Source organism: Nicotiana attenuata, unplaced genomic scaffold, assembly GCF_001879085.1.
Source record: "Nicotiana attenuata strain UT unplaced genomic scaffold, NIATTr2, whole genome shotgun sequence".
Classification (NCBI taxonomy): Eukaryota; Viridiplantae; Streptophyta; class Magnoliopsida; order Solanales; family Solanaceae; genus Nicotiana; species Nicotiana attenuata.
In genome coordinates this window covers 490,113-504,446 of record NW_017670303.1, presented here as the reverse complement: position 1 = coordinate 504,446, position 14,334 = coordinate 490,113, and positions in this window count along the sequence as shown.

Sequence of the window (14,334 nt, the reverse complement as noted above, 5' to 3'; positions counted from 1 at the left end):
GTGTAAAATACAGTAGGGGAAGTCATAAGAGCAAGGTAGAAGAAAACACAGCAGAAGAAAACACATAAGAATCACAGTAGAGCATGTAAAATCAGAGAAACCCTAAGTCGGAGAAGATGAAAGGTTTGAAAACAAACTTTTTGAAAGAAACTTTGAGAAATCGTTTGAAAACCTTAAAATAAACATAGATCTAGAACAGATCTAGAGGAATCAGGAGAACCTCGAAAGGTTAGGGTTTCAGAAGAACCCTAGAAGCTAGAAAGCCTGGAAAAGTCACGATCTAAGCCAGAGAATATCACAATCAGGCTCAAAAGACCAAGAGCCACCGGAGCAAAGCCGGAGATGGCCGGGATCTTCGAATAGGTGAAGATCTGAGTGAAGACCCTCGAGGTATGGCCTTGATTCTTCAATCGACAGGTATGCAGGAGCCATTGGAGGCAGGTACAGGCCTTCAATGGCTTTGGAAGCCATGGATTCAGGCGATTTTAGGTGGTAACCGGAGGGAGGCGTCTAGGGTTAGGTTTAGGTCTTAGAGAGAATCAGAGATGAGAGGGGATTCGAGGGCGGCGGGTTAGGAGAAATGAGGGAATTAGGGTAGTCGTGTGGATTAAAAAAGGAAGGGACGAATATTGGAATAGGGTCGCTGAGATTGGACCTAATTTGAGGCTAAAATTGAAATCGATGGGGCTAGTATTTAAATAGCCAATTTTTCTTTGTTTGATTTTATAAAAATAGTGAAAATTACTCTGGGATAAGATCAAAAGCAATGAACCCCTTAATAATTCATAAATATTAATTGAAAAATACTGGAACTAATTTTACAATTATAAAATACTATTAATCGTAAAATAGGCTATGATTGCAATTATAAGCAATTTAGCTTTAAAAATACCAAATAAATTCGTAAAAAATGTGCCAAAAATCACCTTAATTATATTTTGGTGTAAATATGAGAATGAAATAAGTTATTCACCAAAAAAATGATAATTTTGGAAATGAATACTGGATTTTGTTGTATTAAAATAGGCAATAAATTGGTTTAAAAATCATTAAAAATTTGGAAAAGTACCGAAACTCTTGGGTGTGCTTATATATGTACATATGCTATTCTGGAAATATTTTGGGTGTAAAACTTAGGGAAAAATTGGGTAGCAACAATCATTACAACTTTTCGCGCTTTGATTGAAAAGATAAGTGTAAAAATGGCCATAATATATAAATATGGTAGTGTCTAGTGTTATTACATTAATGGCATACCCATATTCTTCTGTATCATTTTTTTTACTTATGAAATAATTGGGTAATTAAGGTTACAATACTAGTGTAATTATATAGAGTCAACAATTGATGAACTACACATTAAAGTTTATTTTTTGTATGAAGGAGAAAAAGAAAGAAAAAAAAGAACATTAGAAGTAGGTCTTTAATGTTGGGTTAAGGAATGAAAGAAGAAATTCAAGTTATATACAAAATGGGCTAACTGGGTAAGAAGCAAAAACGTAGACTGATTTTGTTATATACAAAATGGGTTAACTAGCTAAGCGACAAACCCATTTCGCTAGAGGACGCAAACACTAAGGACCGCCAAAGCCGCCCTCACCAGCTCGTACCATCCACATGATCATTAGCGGTGGCGACGATGCCTCCATCAACAGCGTGAAATTAACCACCACCCACAAGATCAAGCGGTCAATCACCCGCGAACGATACGACGAACTCGAAGAGATTATCACCTTCAACAAGTCAGATGCCGACGGTTTGACTTTTCCTCATAATTATGCCCTCGTTATTACTTTAAGAATTTTAGATACCGATGTTAGACGCATTATGGTAGATGACGGGAGCGGCGCATGCATTATTCATCCTCGCGTATTTACCCAAATGAATCTCGAAGATAAGATAGTGTCGCGTTGCATCACGCTAACTGGTTTTAACAATGTAGTTGAGCGAACATCTGGGGAAATTACACTCCCCGTTCTGGCCGGTGGCGTAACTCTGGAAATCACATTCCACATCATGGACCAAGACACCGCGTACAACGCTATAGCGGGATGACCATGGATACACCCCATGAAAGTCGTCCCCTCCAGCTTATATCAAGTCATCAAATTCCCAACTCCATGGGAAAATATTTAGTATACGAGGGGAACAACGCATATCCCGGGAATACTACCGCATCGCTTTAGACAGCACGGCCACCCGGCAAAAGAGGGACAAAGAAAAAGAAGCATAGCAATCAGCAAGGTCATGGTCAGAACATGACAATATCGGGGACGGCATCAAAGACCCCGATATGGTCGAAGCTGCTGGATCGACCACAGAAGACCTCGACCCCGTCCAATTGGACCTCAACGACCACATCAAGAAGGCTTATATCGGTTGCAAACTTCGAGAACTAGGTAAATTCTATCAATTATTAATAGCTAATGCAGATTTGTTTGCTTTCAGCCATGCAGATATGCCAGATATTTCAAAGGAAATCGCCACGCACAAACTGAACGTCGACCCGTTCCACCCCCCAATGAGATAGGCCAGGCATACGTTCAACTCCACCATTAATGATGCAGTACGCGAAGAGGTGGAAAACTGTTAGAAAATGACTCTATCAAGGAGTCGAAGTATCCCAAGTGGGTAACGTGGTCATGCTAAAAAAGAAGAATGGGAAATGGCGGATGTGCATGGATTTCAGAAATTTGAACAAAGCATGCCACAAGGATTCGTTCCCGTTACCTCATATTGACCAACTCATCGATGCAACGGACGAGCATTAGCTACTAAATTTCTTAGGCGCTTACTCAGGTTATAATCAAATCCTCATGGAAGAAGAGGATCAGGAAAAGACCACATCTATCATCCATCAAGGAATGTATTGTTACAGGGTCATGCCTTTTGGACTAAAGAACGCGGGGGCAACTTATCAAAGGTTGGTGATAAGGATGTTCAAGGACCAGTTTAGTAAAATGATAGGAGTATATATAGACGACATGCTGGTTAAGTACAAAAGGAAAGAAGATCGCATCGACCATCTGAAAGAAACTTTCGACATACTTAGACGATACGGAATGAAATTGAACCCGGAGAAGTGTGCGTCGGCGTAGCTTCAGGAAAGTTTCTAGGTTTCCTGGTATCACAGCGAGGGATCAAGGTCAATCTTGACCAAATCAAATCCATCGAGGGAATACCAGAACTCTTGACCACCAAAAAATAGGTCCAAAGGTTGACTGGCCGCGTTGTCGCCCTATCAAGGTTCATCTCGCGGTCGTCAGATAGGTGCCACAAATTTTTTGGCGTACTTAAGAGGATAACGGCCTCCAATGGACTTCTGAGTGTGTCCAGGCTCTGAAGGAACTAAAGGCATACATGTCGTCGCCACCATTACTTTCAAAACTAGAGCCCGGGGAGCGCTTCCTCGTTTACCTAGCTGTATATGAGGTAGCTGTAAGCGTAGTCCTGATTTGAGAAAACAAAGGTACGCAATCTCTCATCTATTACATTAGCAAAACACTAGTCGATGCCGAGACGAGGTACCTACACCTCGAGAAACTGGCCTTGGCCTTAGTTGTAGCTTCACGAAAGCTTAGACCATATTTCCAATGTCACCCCATCTCGGTCATCACAACTTTCCCCCTAAGAAGCATTTTACATAAACCGAGCTATCGGGAAGGCTAGCCAAATGGGCCATCAAGCTAAGTGAGCACGATATCACGTACCAGTCGCGAACGGCGATAAAATTACTAGTGATCACTGACTTCCTCACCGACTTCAGTGCAAAAATAATGCCCGAAGTCGAAAGGGAAGTCGTCCAAACTTCCGCCCAAACACAAGACCTCTAGGTCCTATACACCGATGGTGCATCCAATACATCGGGATCCGGACTAGGACTCGTAATTGAAGTCCCAACAGGCGAAGTAATTTGCCAGTCCATAAGGTGCCTGGATATGACTAATAACGAGGCCGAGTATGAGGACGTAATTGCAGGTTTGAGAGTAGCGCTCAAGAATGGGGCAAAACGATTAAAACTACGTTGTGATTCCCAGCTCATAGTCAACCAGGTCACAGGGACTTTCTAAATCAAAGAGCAAAGATTGCAAAATACCAGACCGAAATCTGCAAGCTGCTGCCCGAGTTCGACGAATGCCAGCTTGACCAAATCCCACAAGCACAGAACACCGAAGCAGATGGCCTCGCTAAGCTAGCTGCAGCCACCAAAAGCATCACAACCGGAGACAAAAATGTGGTCTACCTCCTCAACTCATCGCTAGACCAAGTCAAGGTAAGAACCATAAATTTAACTTGGGACTAGTGAAATCGTATTATCACATACTTGCAGGACAACACACTTCCAGACGATAAAAAAAGGCCAAGAAACTGAGAACGCAAGCGACTAGATACAGTCCTCTACAATAACCTGTATAAGAGAACTTACGGTGGCCCATTGCAAAGCGCCTGGGCCCAAACCAAAGTCAACGTGTCCTTGAAGAAGTCCATGAAAGCTATTGCGGGTCTCACTCCGGAAATCGGGCACTGGTCAGATGCGTCATACGGGCGGGATATTATTGGCCTACCATGAAAAAGGAAGGCTGCAGACTTCGTGAAGAGATGAGAGCAATGCCAAAAGTACGCCCCTATGATTCACCAAGTTGGCTAACACCTACACTGGGTCACTTCACCTGGGACATTTATCAAATAGGGAATGGACATCGTGGGCCCCCTCCCGGCAGGGAGAGTTAACGTACGATTCCTTTTGGTTTTAACTGAATATTTCTCTAAATGGATGGAAGTAGGAGCATTCGCTCATATACGGGAATAGGAAGTAATCACCTTTATATGGAGAAATATCCTATGCCAGTTCGGCCTTCCCAAAGATATCATCTGTGACAACAGACCCTAGTCCACGGGAAAGAAAACCGTCGAGTTCTTTGAGAAGTTGTATTTTAAAAGGATACTCTCGACCCCGTACCACCCCGTAGGCAACGGGCAAGTAGAGTCCTCCAACAAGTCGATACTAAACATCATGAAGAAAAATCTTGAAGACGCTAAGGGACTGTGGCCGAAAATACTACCAAAAGTGTTGTGGGCTTACCGAACAGCTCCGAAGACGAGCACAGGAGAGACGCCTACTCTTTGGTCTATGGGACCGAGGCAGTAACACTAGTCGAGATCGGAGAACCCAGCCTAAGGTACTCCCATGAGAGCGGCGCAAGCAACAACAAGAGTAGAAGGCAGGAACTCGACGAAGTCGACAAACGAAGAGATATGGCCTATATAAAAATAATCGCCCAAAAATAACAAGCATAATGCTATTATAACAAGAAAACAAAGGTCAGATTGCTCAAAGTCGAGGACTATGTACTGAAAGCTAAAACACAAGCGAGCAAAGACCCCAGGGAAGGCAAGCTAGGAACAAATTGGGACGGTCCGTACAAAATCACAGCAAAAAAACTATAAACAATGGAAGGAAAGCTACTACCAAACAACTGGAATATTAGCCACCTCAAACACTTCAACTTTTAAGAGATAAAGCGTCCCTCAAGTCGTACTCTTTTTTCCCTCACTTGAGTTTTCTCCTAGCTGGGTTTTCTCAATGAGGTTTTTATTGAGGCGACGAAGGGAAAACTTTAAGTCAAAGTACGCGAAGGCAGGGCCGTGATTACTAATTCATTGCTCGACCTCTCAATTACTCTGCAGGTCAACCAATGAAGGGACTAGATAGACTGGGACTAGAACGTCAACCAACACTCGAAAAATCTATAAATTTCTCCAAGTATGTGACCAAAGCAACAATGTCAACACAATAAACTTTACACTTATCAGCACATCTTTCTTAAGTTTAGGTTATTTTTGACCTTGTTCGAACTAACACCCATTAGCCCTCGACCGTAATCAAATTCAGGTTACGTTCGACCTTGTTCGAACTAACACCTACTGGCCCTCGACCGTAATCAAATTTAGATTACGTTTGACCTTGTTCGAACTAACACCTACTGTCCCTCATCCGTAATCAAATTCAGATTACGTTCGACCTTGTTCGAACTAACACCTACTGGCCCTCAGCCATAATTAAATTCAGGTTACGTTCGACCTTGTTCGAGCTAACACCTTCTGGCCCTCGGCCATAATTAAATTCACATTACGTTCGACCTCGTTCGAACTAACACCTACTGGCCCTCAGCCATAATTAAACTCAAAACATGTTCGACCTTGTCCAAAACAACACCCACCAGCCCTCGCCTATAACTAAATTCAGGCTATATTCGACCTAGTTCGAACTAGCATATATAGGCCCTCAACCGCAATTTAAACAAAGGGTTATGATTCGACCTCACTCGAACAAACACCTATCCACCCTCGGTCGTAATTTAATGAAAGATCATGACCCCGGCCATGTTTAAACGCACAAAGAAAGAGCCAAGGTAGCCAAGCAACAGAAGCAAAAAACATACAAGTACAGAAAACAAACCACAGGAAAAAAAGCAGATGCAAAAAAACAAATTTGGAATTTCATACTTAAATCATTTTTTACAAAGGCTCGTGAAGATGCCGCCAAAAATGCACAAAAGTTAACAAAAAATAGAAGAAGAAAACTTACTGGTCACCACCATCATGACCTTCTCGCCTTCACCGCCTTGGCCATCGATGCCCTCACCACCTTTGTCACCCTCACTTACGTCGTCCACGCCCTCCGGATAAGTGGTATCGTACCAAGCATCCTCTTCAAGATGATCTGCGCCTTCATTATCCCCCTCATCGCCCTCCGAAGTAGCGGGATCATACCCGCAAGTGACTTGAGCTTCATGGGATTTAACACGAACATCCTCGAGGGCGACCTAAAAAACGGATCCTGCCTTATGCAAATCTTGATATACATCCAATTGAGCTTCGGCGTGAATCCATTCCTTATACAATGCTTGAGGAGCGTTGGGAATTTCCAAAGTATGAGAAGAAGAGAGTTGTGCAAGCAACCGAGCGTTCTCATCTTCCAATGCGACCACCCGACCATGAAGGAGGGCGTTATCTTTATCCACCTCTCCGACCCTCCCCTCTAGTCGGTCCTCCTTAGCTTTCGCCACGGACTGGTCGTTCTCCCGCTTGTCCTGACAAGTGCTATTCGCTAGCTCCAACATCCCCAATTTTCTCTAAGCGTCCAAGCGAAAAGACTCCGCCTTCTCAAGCTTGCTCTTCTTTTCAGCAACTTCACCATTAAGGCCCTCCAGCTGAAACCAGCATTCCTCCAATTGACTATGCAGTTCAAGCACTTTTTCTTGAAGGTCACTACATTGGGCCTTCACGCCCTTGCTGACCTCAAGCTCCTCTTCTTTACTCCTCAACTTCCCTTCGAGGATGCATCATTTCTCAATGGACTTCACCAGCTCATCATCTTTCTCCTTCAACTCATTTCTGATGGCCTGCATATCGCCACCCTCCTCAAATCGCCGACCAAATTCCCGGTACTTACGTCGGTTCTCAAATTACTTGTTTTTCAGTCTCACAAAAATTTCCCTACACCTCTCCTCCCTTGGGGTGTTCTCGATCTCAAAATCACAGTCTGCGGACCAGAAAAAGAAAAGAGATGAGTCAGAAACAAAAACTAAGACAGAAAAGAACAAAACACTGAAAACTCACTCTAAGGGCAAGACCAACAATACTCCTCGAAAGAGTAGCATCACTCAACTCTTTAAGGGTCTTACCCTCTATCTCGAAACAAAAGGGGCCAAGGGCGGGGACCACGTCCTCCGTATTCTTTAACAAATCACGATCCATAAGAATCGCAATGGTCCTCGTAGACCCCTCCAACCTTAGCTCGAGTTGGGTAAACCCTTCCTCCATCATCTTCAGGTCGCCCGCATCGACGTCCGAACCCATCTCATAGCCTTCCTCAGCGACGCCTTTGTCTCTCTCATCAGCCGGCAAAGAAGTATCATCAGCTAGCTGTGAAGTCGACGACCCCTCTTGTCGCGAAATATCGAGGACTTCAATGGCTAACCTTCTGCCTCCGTCATCACAGAAGGAAGAGACATACCCGCATCGGCCTCTGTTAACCTCAGAATATCAAATACCGGCTCGACGTCATCTCCGATGATAATGGTCGCCGTCTCGCATAGCAAAAAGTCTCCCCCCCTCTATTAAATCAACAGCCCCGGCCACCACATCACCAACATCTATGGACCTCCTCTTGCGAGGCATCGAGTCTTCCTCACCAGGTGCAAGCTCGTTGTTTTCATCTATAAGACGGTATAAAGAGGAGGCAAGGTTCCCATGGTTGAGGGCAGAACAGGACCAGACGCAGCAGCAGGAGGAATGGGGACACGAGTAGAGGCAGTTGCGGGCGAGGAAGGGATCAGGGTGCGAACAGAGGTGATCGTAGTCGAAGAGGGTGAGGAAGCCGAAGGCTTAGCGTTTTTCCTCTTTTGAAAAGCGGGCACAAGGGCTTTTGACTTCCTCGAAGCTAAAGGTAGACCAAAAGATAAGGGAAAATCAACAAGGGTAACCCAAAAGACGAAAATAACTAAGACATCGGTGACAGAGATGACTCACCAGCCGAAGGGGGATAAGGCCCAAAATTCTTCAAAAAGTCGGACCATTCATGGATCCCGGCGATGTGAGGCAGGAATCGACCAACCCAGCCGGATATGTCCTCGATAGAAGGAGGAGGCGAGGTCTTAGCTACATGAGAAAAAGACGAGACGTCAAAACCCGTGACAAAGAAAACAAAAGTTAGATACCTGCATACAAGAAAAATAGATACTTACGGTTACGGTTCCAAGCCTTGGGGAAGCCGTCAATGCTGGCTACCACGTCCTCGGTTCTAATGAAGAAAAAATTGAACCAAAACTGGCAGCTAGATTTATCGTCCGTCTTTACCACCAAGCATTTGCCTCCTCGGTGGCGAAGGTTCAACATCATCCCCCTATAAAAGCTAGGGGTGAACAGGTGGATTAGATGCCGAAGTGTGAGTTCGACCCCTGCCAGCTCTGCAAATTTAGTGAGCATCCTTATGATCTTGTAAATGTACGGCGCGAGCTGACCCGGGCAAACACCGTAATACCGGCAAAAATCCTCCACCATAAAAAGGAGAGGAAGGGTGTAGCCGACTTGAAAGGGGTAGGTGTAGAAGGTACAGTACCCAGGACGGTGGACCTGCACTATATTCCCTTCGGCTAGGAGCAATTCGACATGGTCGGAAAGGCCGAACTTAACTTTGAGCTCTGCCAAATAAGCTTCGGTCATTGCGGATTTGAAGTTTCCGATTTCGACATAAAGCAACTTGGAGAAATAAGATCTTATGTCGGGATTGCGAGGAACTATCTTTTCCACCATTGGGAAACTCCCATCCTCGACGGCATCAGAAACATTCTCTGCATGAGGGGGAAACACAATTGATAGAGGGACCGCATCACTTCCCTCGCTAGATTTAGAAGGTACGTTAGACATATTTCTACAGAAGAGAAAGCCAAACAATGGAGGATTGAAAAAAACGAGAATCGCTGGAATAGAGGAAAAATGCACAACAATAGGAGAAAAGGGAGAAGATATAGGGTTTGGATACAAGAACTATGAAAAGTTTCGAGTTATACCCTCATATCCTTATTTATAAAGATTCAGGCATCAAAATCGAAAAATCACTCATCATTACATGGCACCAAAACCAAAGCGGCAGGTCCAATCAGGAATAATATGTAAAACGAAGCAACGCATCGAGAATACGCGTGATGATAACGTATGACATCGTGACTTCATCCTGAGTCATGAACAACACCACCCCAACAAACCGACCGTGTAACGAAGCGTTCAAAATTCGTGGTTCACGAAAGGCCACGTCGCTAGTTCGCCACTATCATCACGACGCACGTAGCTCGCCCAATCATTTCGACCGTAATGAATATAATCTGCTCACCAAGGCCGCCTGAGACCGGCCTCAATAAGCGAAGGGACTAACTGTATTGGTTAAAATACGCCTTTAGAACATTCATGCCGAGATAACATTATGAGAAGGATCCTCAAGCCATCGTTTAAGATGGTCCGAGAAGCCGTACCAGCCTGTGGTCGAGGAGTCGAGGAGAGTCGCAGTCAAGGAACCAACAAGGATCAAAGTCGAGGTCGAGTACCAGCGATAGAGCTGTAATGGCTAGTTTTCAAGATAAGATCCAGAAGAGAATATTCTAGTGGATATTCTAGCGAATATTCCTTATATTTGTACTATTAGGATTTCTTGGGAAGATATCCCATATAAATAGAAAAAAGAGACAGAATAGAGGGACACGGGAGATTCATTTGTAAGAAAAATACTTTGACAAAGATTCGGTCTTCACTCAATACAAAGATATATTTTTCACTAAGATTCTCATCTACCTTTTATCATCAAATTCAAGAAGTCCTTGATTATTCGAGGATTTGTCACTCAATCATTATCAGGTGGAAGGTTCATTTATTCCACCATTTATTGAGTGAATCATACTTCTTATCTACTAAAATGCTATTTAGTATCATTCATTGAACATTTTATGTTATACCACCGTTCTTGATTTTTTCAAAGCATTTATCACATAGTGTGACTGCTATCCGCATAAACGTTTATCAATTGCTGTTTTTGATATTAAGATCTAAGGATATTATTCTTAACTAGAAATAACCTTTGTTTATATAAATTTAATTATTTGAGCCAAAATTATATGTTTGGTCAAACAATAACAATCCCCTATATTTATTTTCTCATATCATTATTCACTGTATTTCTAATTTTCTATGCATTATACAATCCCAATGTAACAAAATCATCTCCACGAACCCTAAACAAAAAACCAGAAAAAGGCCAAAAATGCCCTTAACGTATTAGAAATGTTTCAAAGATGCCCTCCTTCCATCTATTAGTCCAAATTTGTCCTTAATGTTATTTTTAGGCTTATAAATACCCCTCTCTTAACAGAAAGATGACAAAGCATTGTTGGTCATATTAATTGAACATGTGGCATTTATTTAGTGGTCCACATGGATTTTTCTAACCCAGCCCAAAAGATCTGACCCATCTAATAATCCAATCCTTTTAAAATAACCCAAAATTACCCGACGGGTCATTTTGAGCTTTGGCACGTCGTTCAACGATTTGAGGCCAGGAGCAGCTTTACTTCAGGTATTATGACTTGTACGCATGGTCGGAATTGATATCCGAGAAGTTCGGAGTTGATTTGGAAAGAAAATTCTCATTTCGAAAGCTTTAAGTTAGAAGAATTGACTAAGATTGGATTTTTAAGTAAACGACCTCGGAATCAGGATTTGAAGGTTCCAGCAGGTTCGTATGATAATTTTGGACTTGGGCGTATGCCGGATCGACTTTTGGATGACCCAAGAGCGTTTCGGCGCCCAATGTGAAAGTTGGCATTTTGGAGAATTTCTAAGTTTGGGTTGAAATGCATTTTAGTGTTATCGATGTCTGTTTGAGATTTCAAGTCTGGGAATAACTCCATATGGTGATTCTGGTATTGGGAGCGCGATCGGAAGTGGATTCGGAGGTCCGTAGGTCATTTTGGAGTCATTTGGCTAAAGTTAGGAATTTGAAGGTTTTTTGAAAAGTTTGACCGGAGGTGGACTTTTTGACATCAAGGTCGGTTTCTGAATATTAGAGTAGGTCTGTTATGTCGAATATAACTTGTGTGCAAAATTTGAGGTCAATCGGAGGTGATTTGATAGGTTTCGGCATCGAATGAAGAAGTTCGAAGTTCTAAAGTTCATCAAGTTTGAAATGGAGTGTGATTTGTGATTTTAGCTTTGTTTGATGTGATTTGAGGCCTCGAGCAGGTCCGCATTATGTTATGGGACTGGTTGGTGTGATTGGACTGGGTCCCGGGGGCTTCAGGTGGATTCCGGATGGTTAACATATCAATTTTGGAATTTGAAGAAGTGAAGCAGCTGCCTTCTGGTGTAACCGCACCTGCGAGGTTTGGGCCGCAGGTGCGGAGCCGCAGAAGAGGCCATGAGGGACGTAGATGCAGTTTTGGGCTGGAAGTGCAGAGACCGCAGATGCGGTCATATAGCCACAGAAGCGGGAACGCACCTGCGATAGGGGAAGCGCAAAAGCAGAAAGGGGGCAGCATGGTGAGAAACCGCAGGAGCAGTAGTGGGGTCGCACCTGCGGAACCGCAGAAGCGATCAAGTGACCGCAGGTACGAAAAGGCTGGAGGTAGTGAGGTTCTTTAAAATCGGGGTTTGGCTCATTTTCACTCCATTTCTTCCATGGGAGCCAATTTTGGAGCAACTTTGAGGTGCCATTTTCACCACCAAGCATGAGGTAAGTGGTTTATACTAGTTTTGAGTTATACATGATTGTATTTGGATTTGAACATGGAAATAATTTGGGATTTTGAGGAAAACCTATAAATTTGTATTCTTGGATTTTGACCACGATTTTGGACATGAAATTGAGTGTAAATTATATATTTGAGTTCGTAAGGTTATGGGTAAACATTATCTTCGAAAAATTTCGGAATCCGGGCACGTGGGCCTGAGGGCGATTTTGTTAACTTTTCAAGCGGAGTTGGGAATTTATATGAATTGAATTGTTATAAGTATTAGGGTGTAATTTCATTGGTTTTCCCATTTTTGGCTAGTTTTGGAGCGCGGTGCATCACTTTGAGTCGTCGGAAGGGCTTGGAAAGCCGGTTATGGAACTTCGGAGCAAGGTGAGTCTCCTTTCTAACCTTGTAAGAGGGAATTATCCCCATAGGTGAAATAATTAAATATGTGCTTCTAATTGTGGGGGCTACGTACGCACGAGGTGACGAGAGTCCATGCGTAGCTATTATTATGCCTATGTCCGGGTAGTCCTAGGCTACATCATGCCTTGTTGATACTATTGTTGATTGATGTTATTGTTTGCCTTGAGAAGAAATAGGATTGAAGTTGCGTAATAATTGTGTTGAAAGGTATTTTAAATGAGGAATTTAAAAATTTAAGTGTCTCCATTAAGCTGAGTATTTTCGAAAAGAATTGAGGGAATCTTATAATAACTTAAGATGTCTATGTGTAACCGCGTCGCATGTATGTTTCGCGAGCGGGGTAATTTCCTTAAAAGATACAAGTTGAATTTCCCTTATTTGAAAAGGAATCAAGAAAGAAACATGTTTTTAAATGTTAAATCTATATTCAACCGCGTCGCAGTTATGATTAGCGAGCGAGGAAATTCCTTAAATTTATATTTGACTGCGTTGCACGTATGATTCGCGAGAAGCCAGTGTATCTGAGGGATCTTTCCTGATTTGAATCCTGATAACTTCCTTGGAATCGTGCGTAACACATGGCGAGAAGCCAGTGTATCTGAGGGATCTTCCCTGATTTGAATCCTGATAACTTCCTTGACGGAAACCACTATAATTGTACACATGTGATCCGGTTACGGAGGGAACTTGCTAGCTAAAAACTTGAGTAAAATTACGAAGAAGGGGATGGTACCATGTGTTTTATACATGTTTATTTCATATATATATTTTACCTGTTTCATACTTATTCACTTCTTTACTGTAATGATATTATTGGACCATTAGTATGTGTCAAAGTCGACCTCTCGTCATACTTCTTCGAGATTAGACGGGATACTTACTGAGTACACGTTGTTTTTGTACTCATACCACACTTGCTGTATATTTTTGTTGCACATGCACATGTATGTCTAGTGGCGTAGTTGGGCGCAGCGGCCTGTTGATACGGAGGTTTAAGTGAGCTGCACTTCTCGAGACGACCCACAACCAGCAGAGTCTCCTTTAGAGTATTGTATTGTATTTTTTCTACTGTCCAATTTGTATTCCGGACGGTTATTGTATTACATTATTTCCTAGAAATTGCTCATGCACTTGTGACACCGGGTTCTGGAATGATTTCGGGATTATTCAGTAAATAAATTTTGTAAAGACATCATTATTTGTTCAGTGAAGTTTATTATTCATTGTTTAATGTTTAGAAGAAATAATTTTGAAAATATTAAAACGAGAGTTTACTAGTTATATGGTGTTGGCTTGCCTGACAGTGGTGTCCAGCGTCATCACTACCCTTAATGGATTTTGGGTCGTGACAATTTTCTTTCTCTTTTGTTCCAAATAGTGTTCTTTCCTCCTCTTCTTCCTTCCTTAATATTCCACATGCTTTCGGTGTTAAGTTTTTGTACATTTCAATTCTTCCGATATCTTCGACCAATTATTTTAGTTCTCTGATATAAGATAATTTTTTTATTTCAATTATTTTTATTTTCTTTTTTAGTTCTAATATTCGCGTTGCTTAATTATGACTGTTGTTATGTTGGTTAAATGGTGTTTAATGTATGGTTGGTTCTATTATGTTGATGAAAGA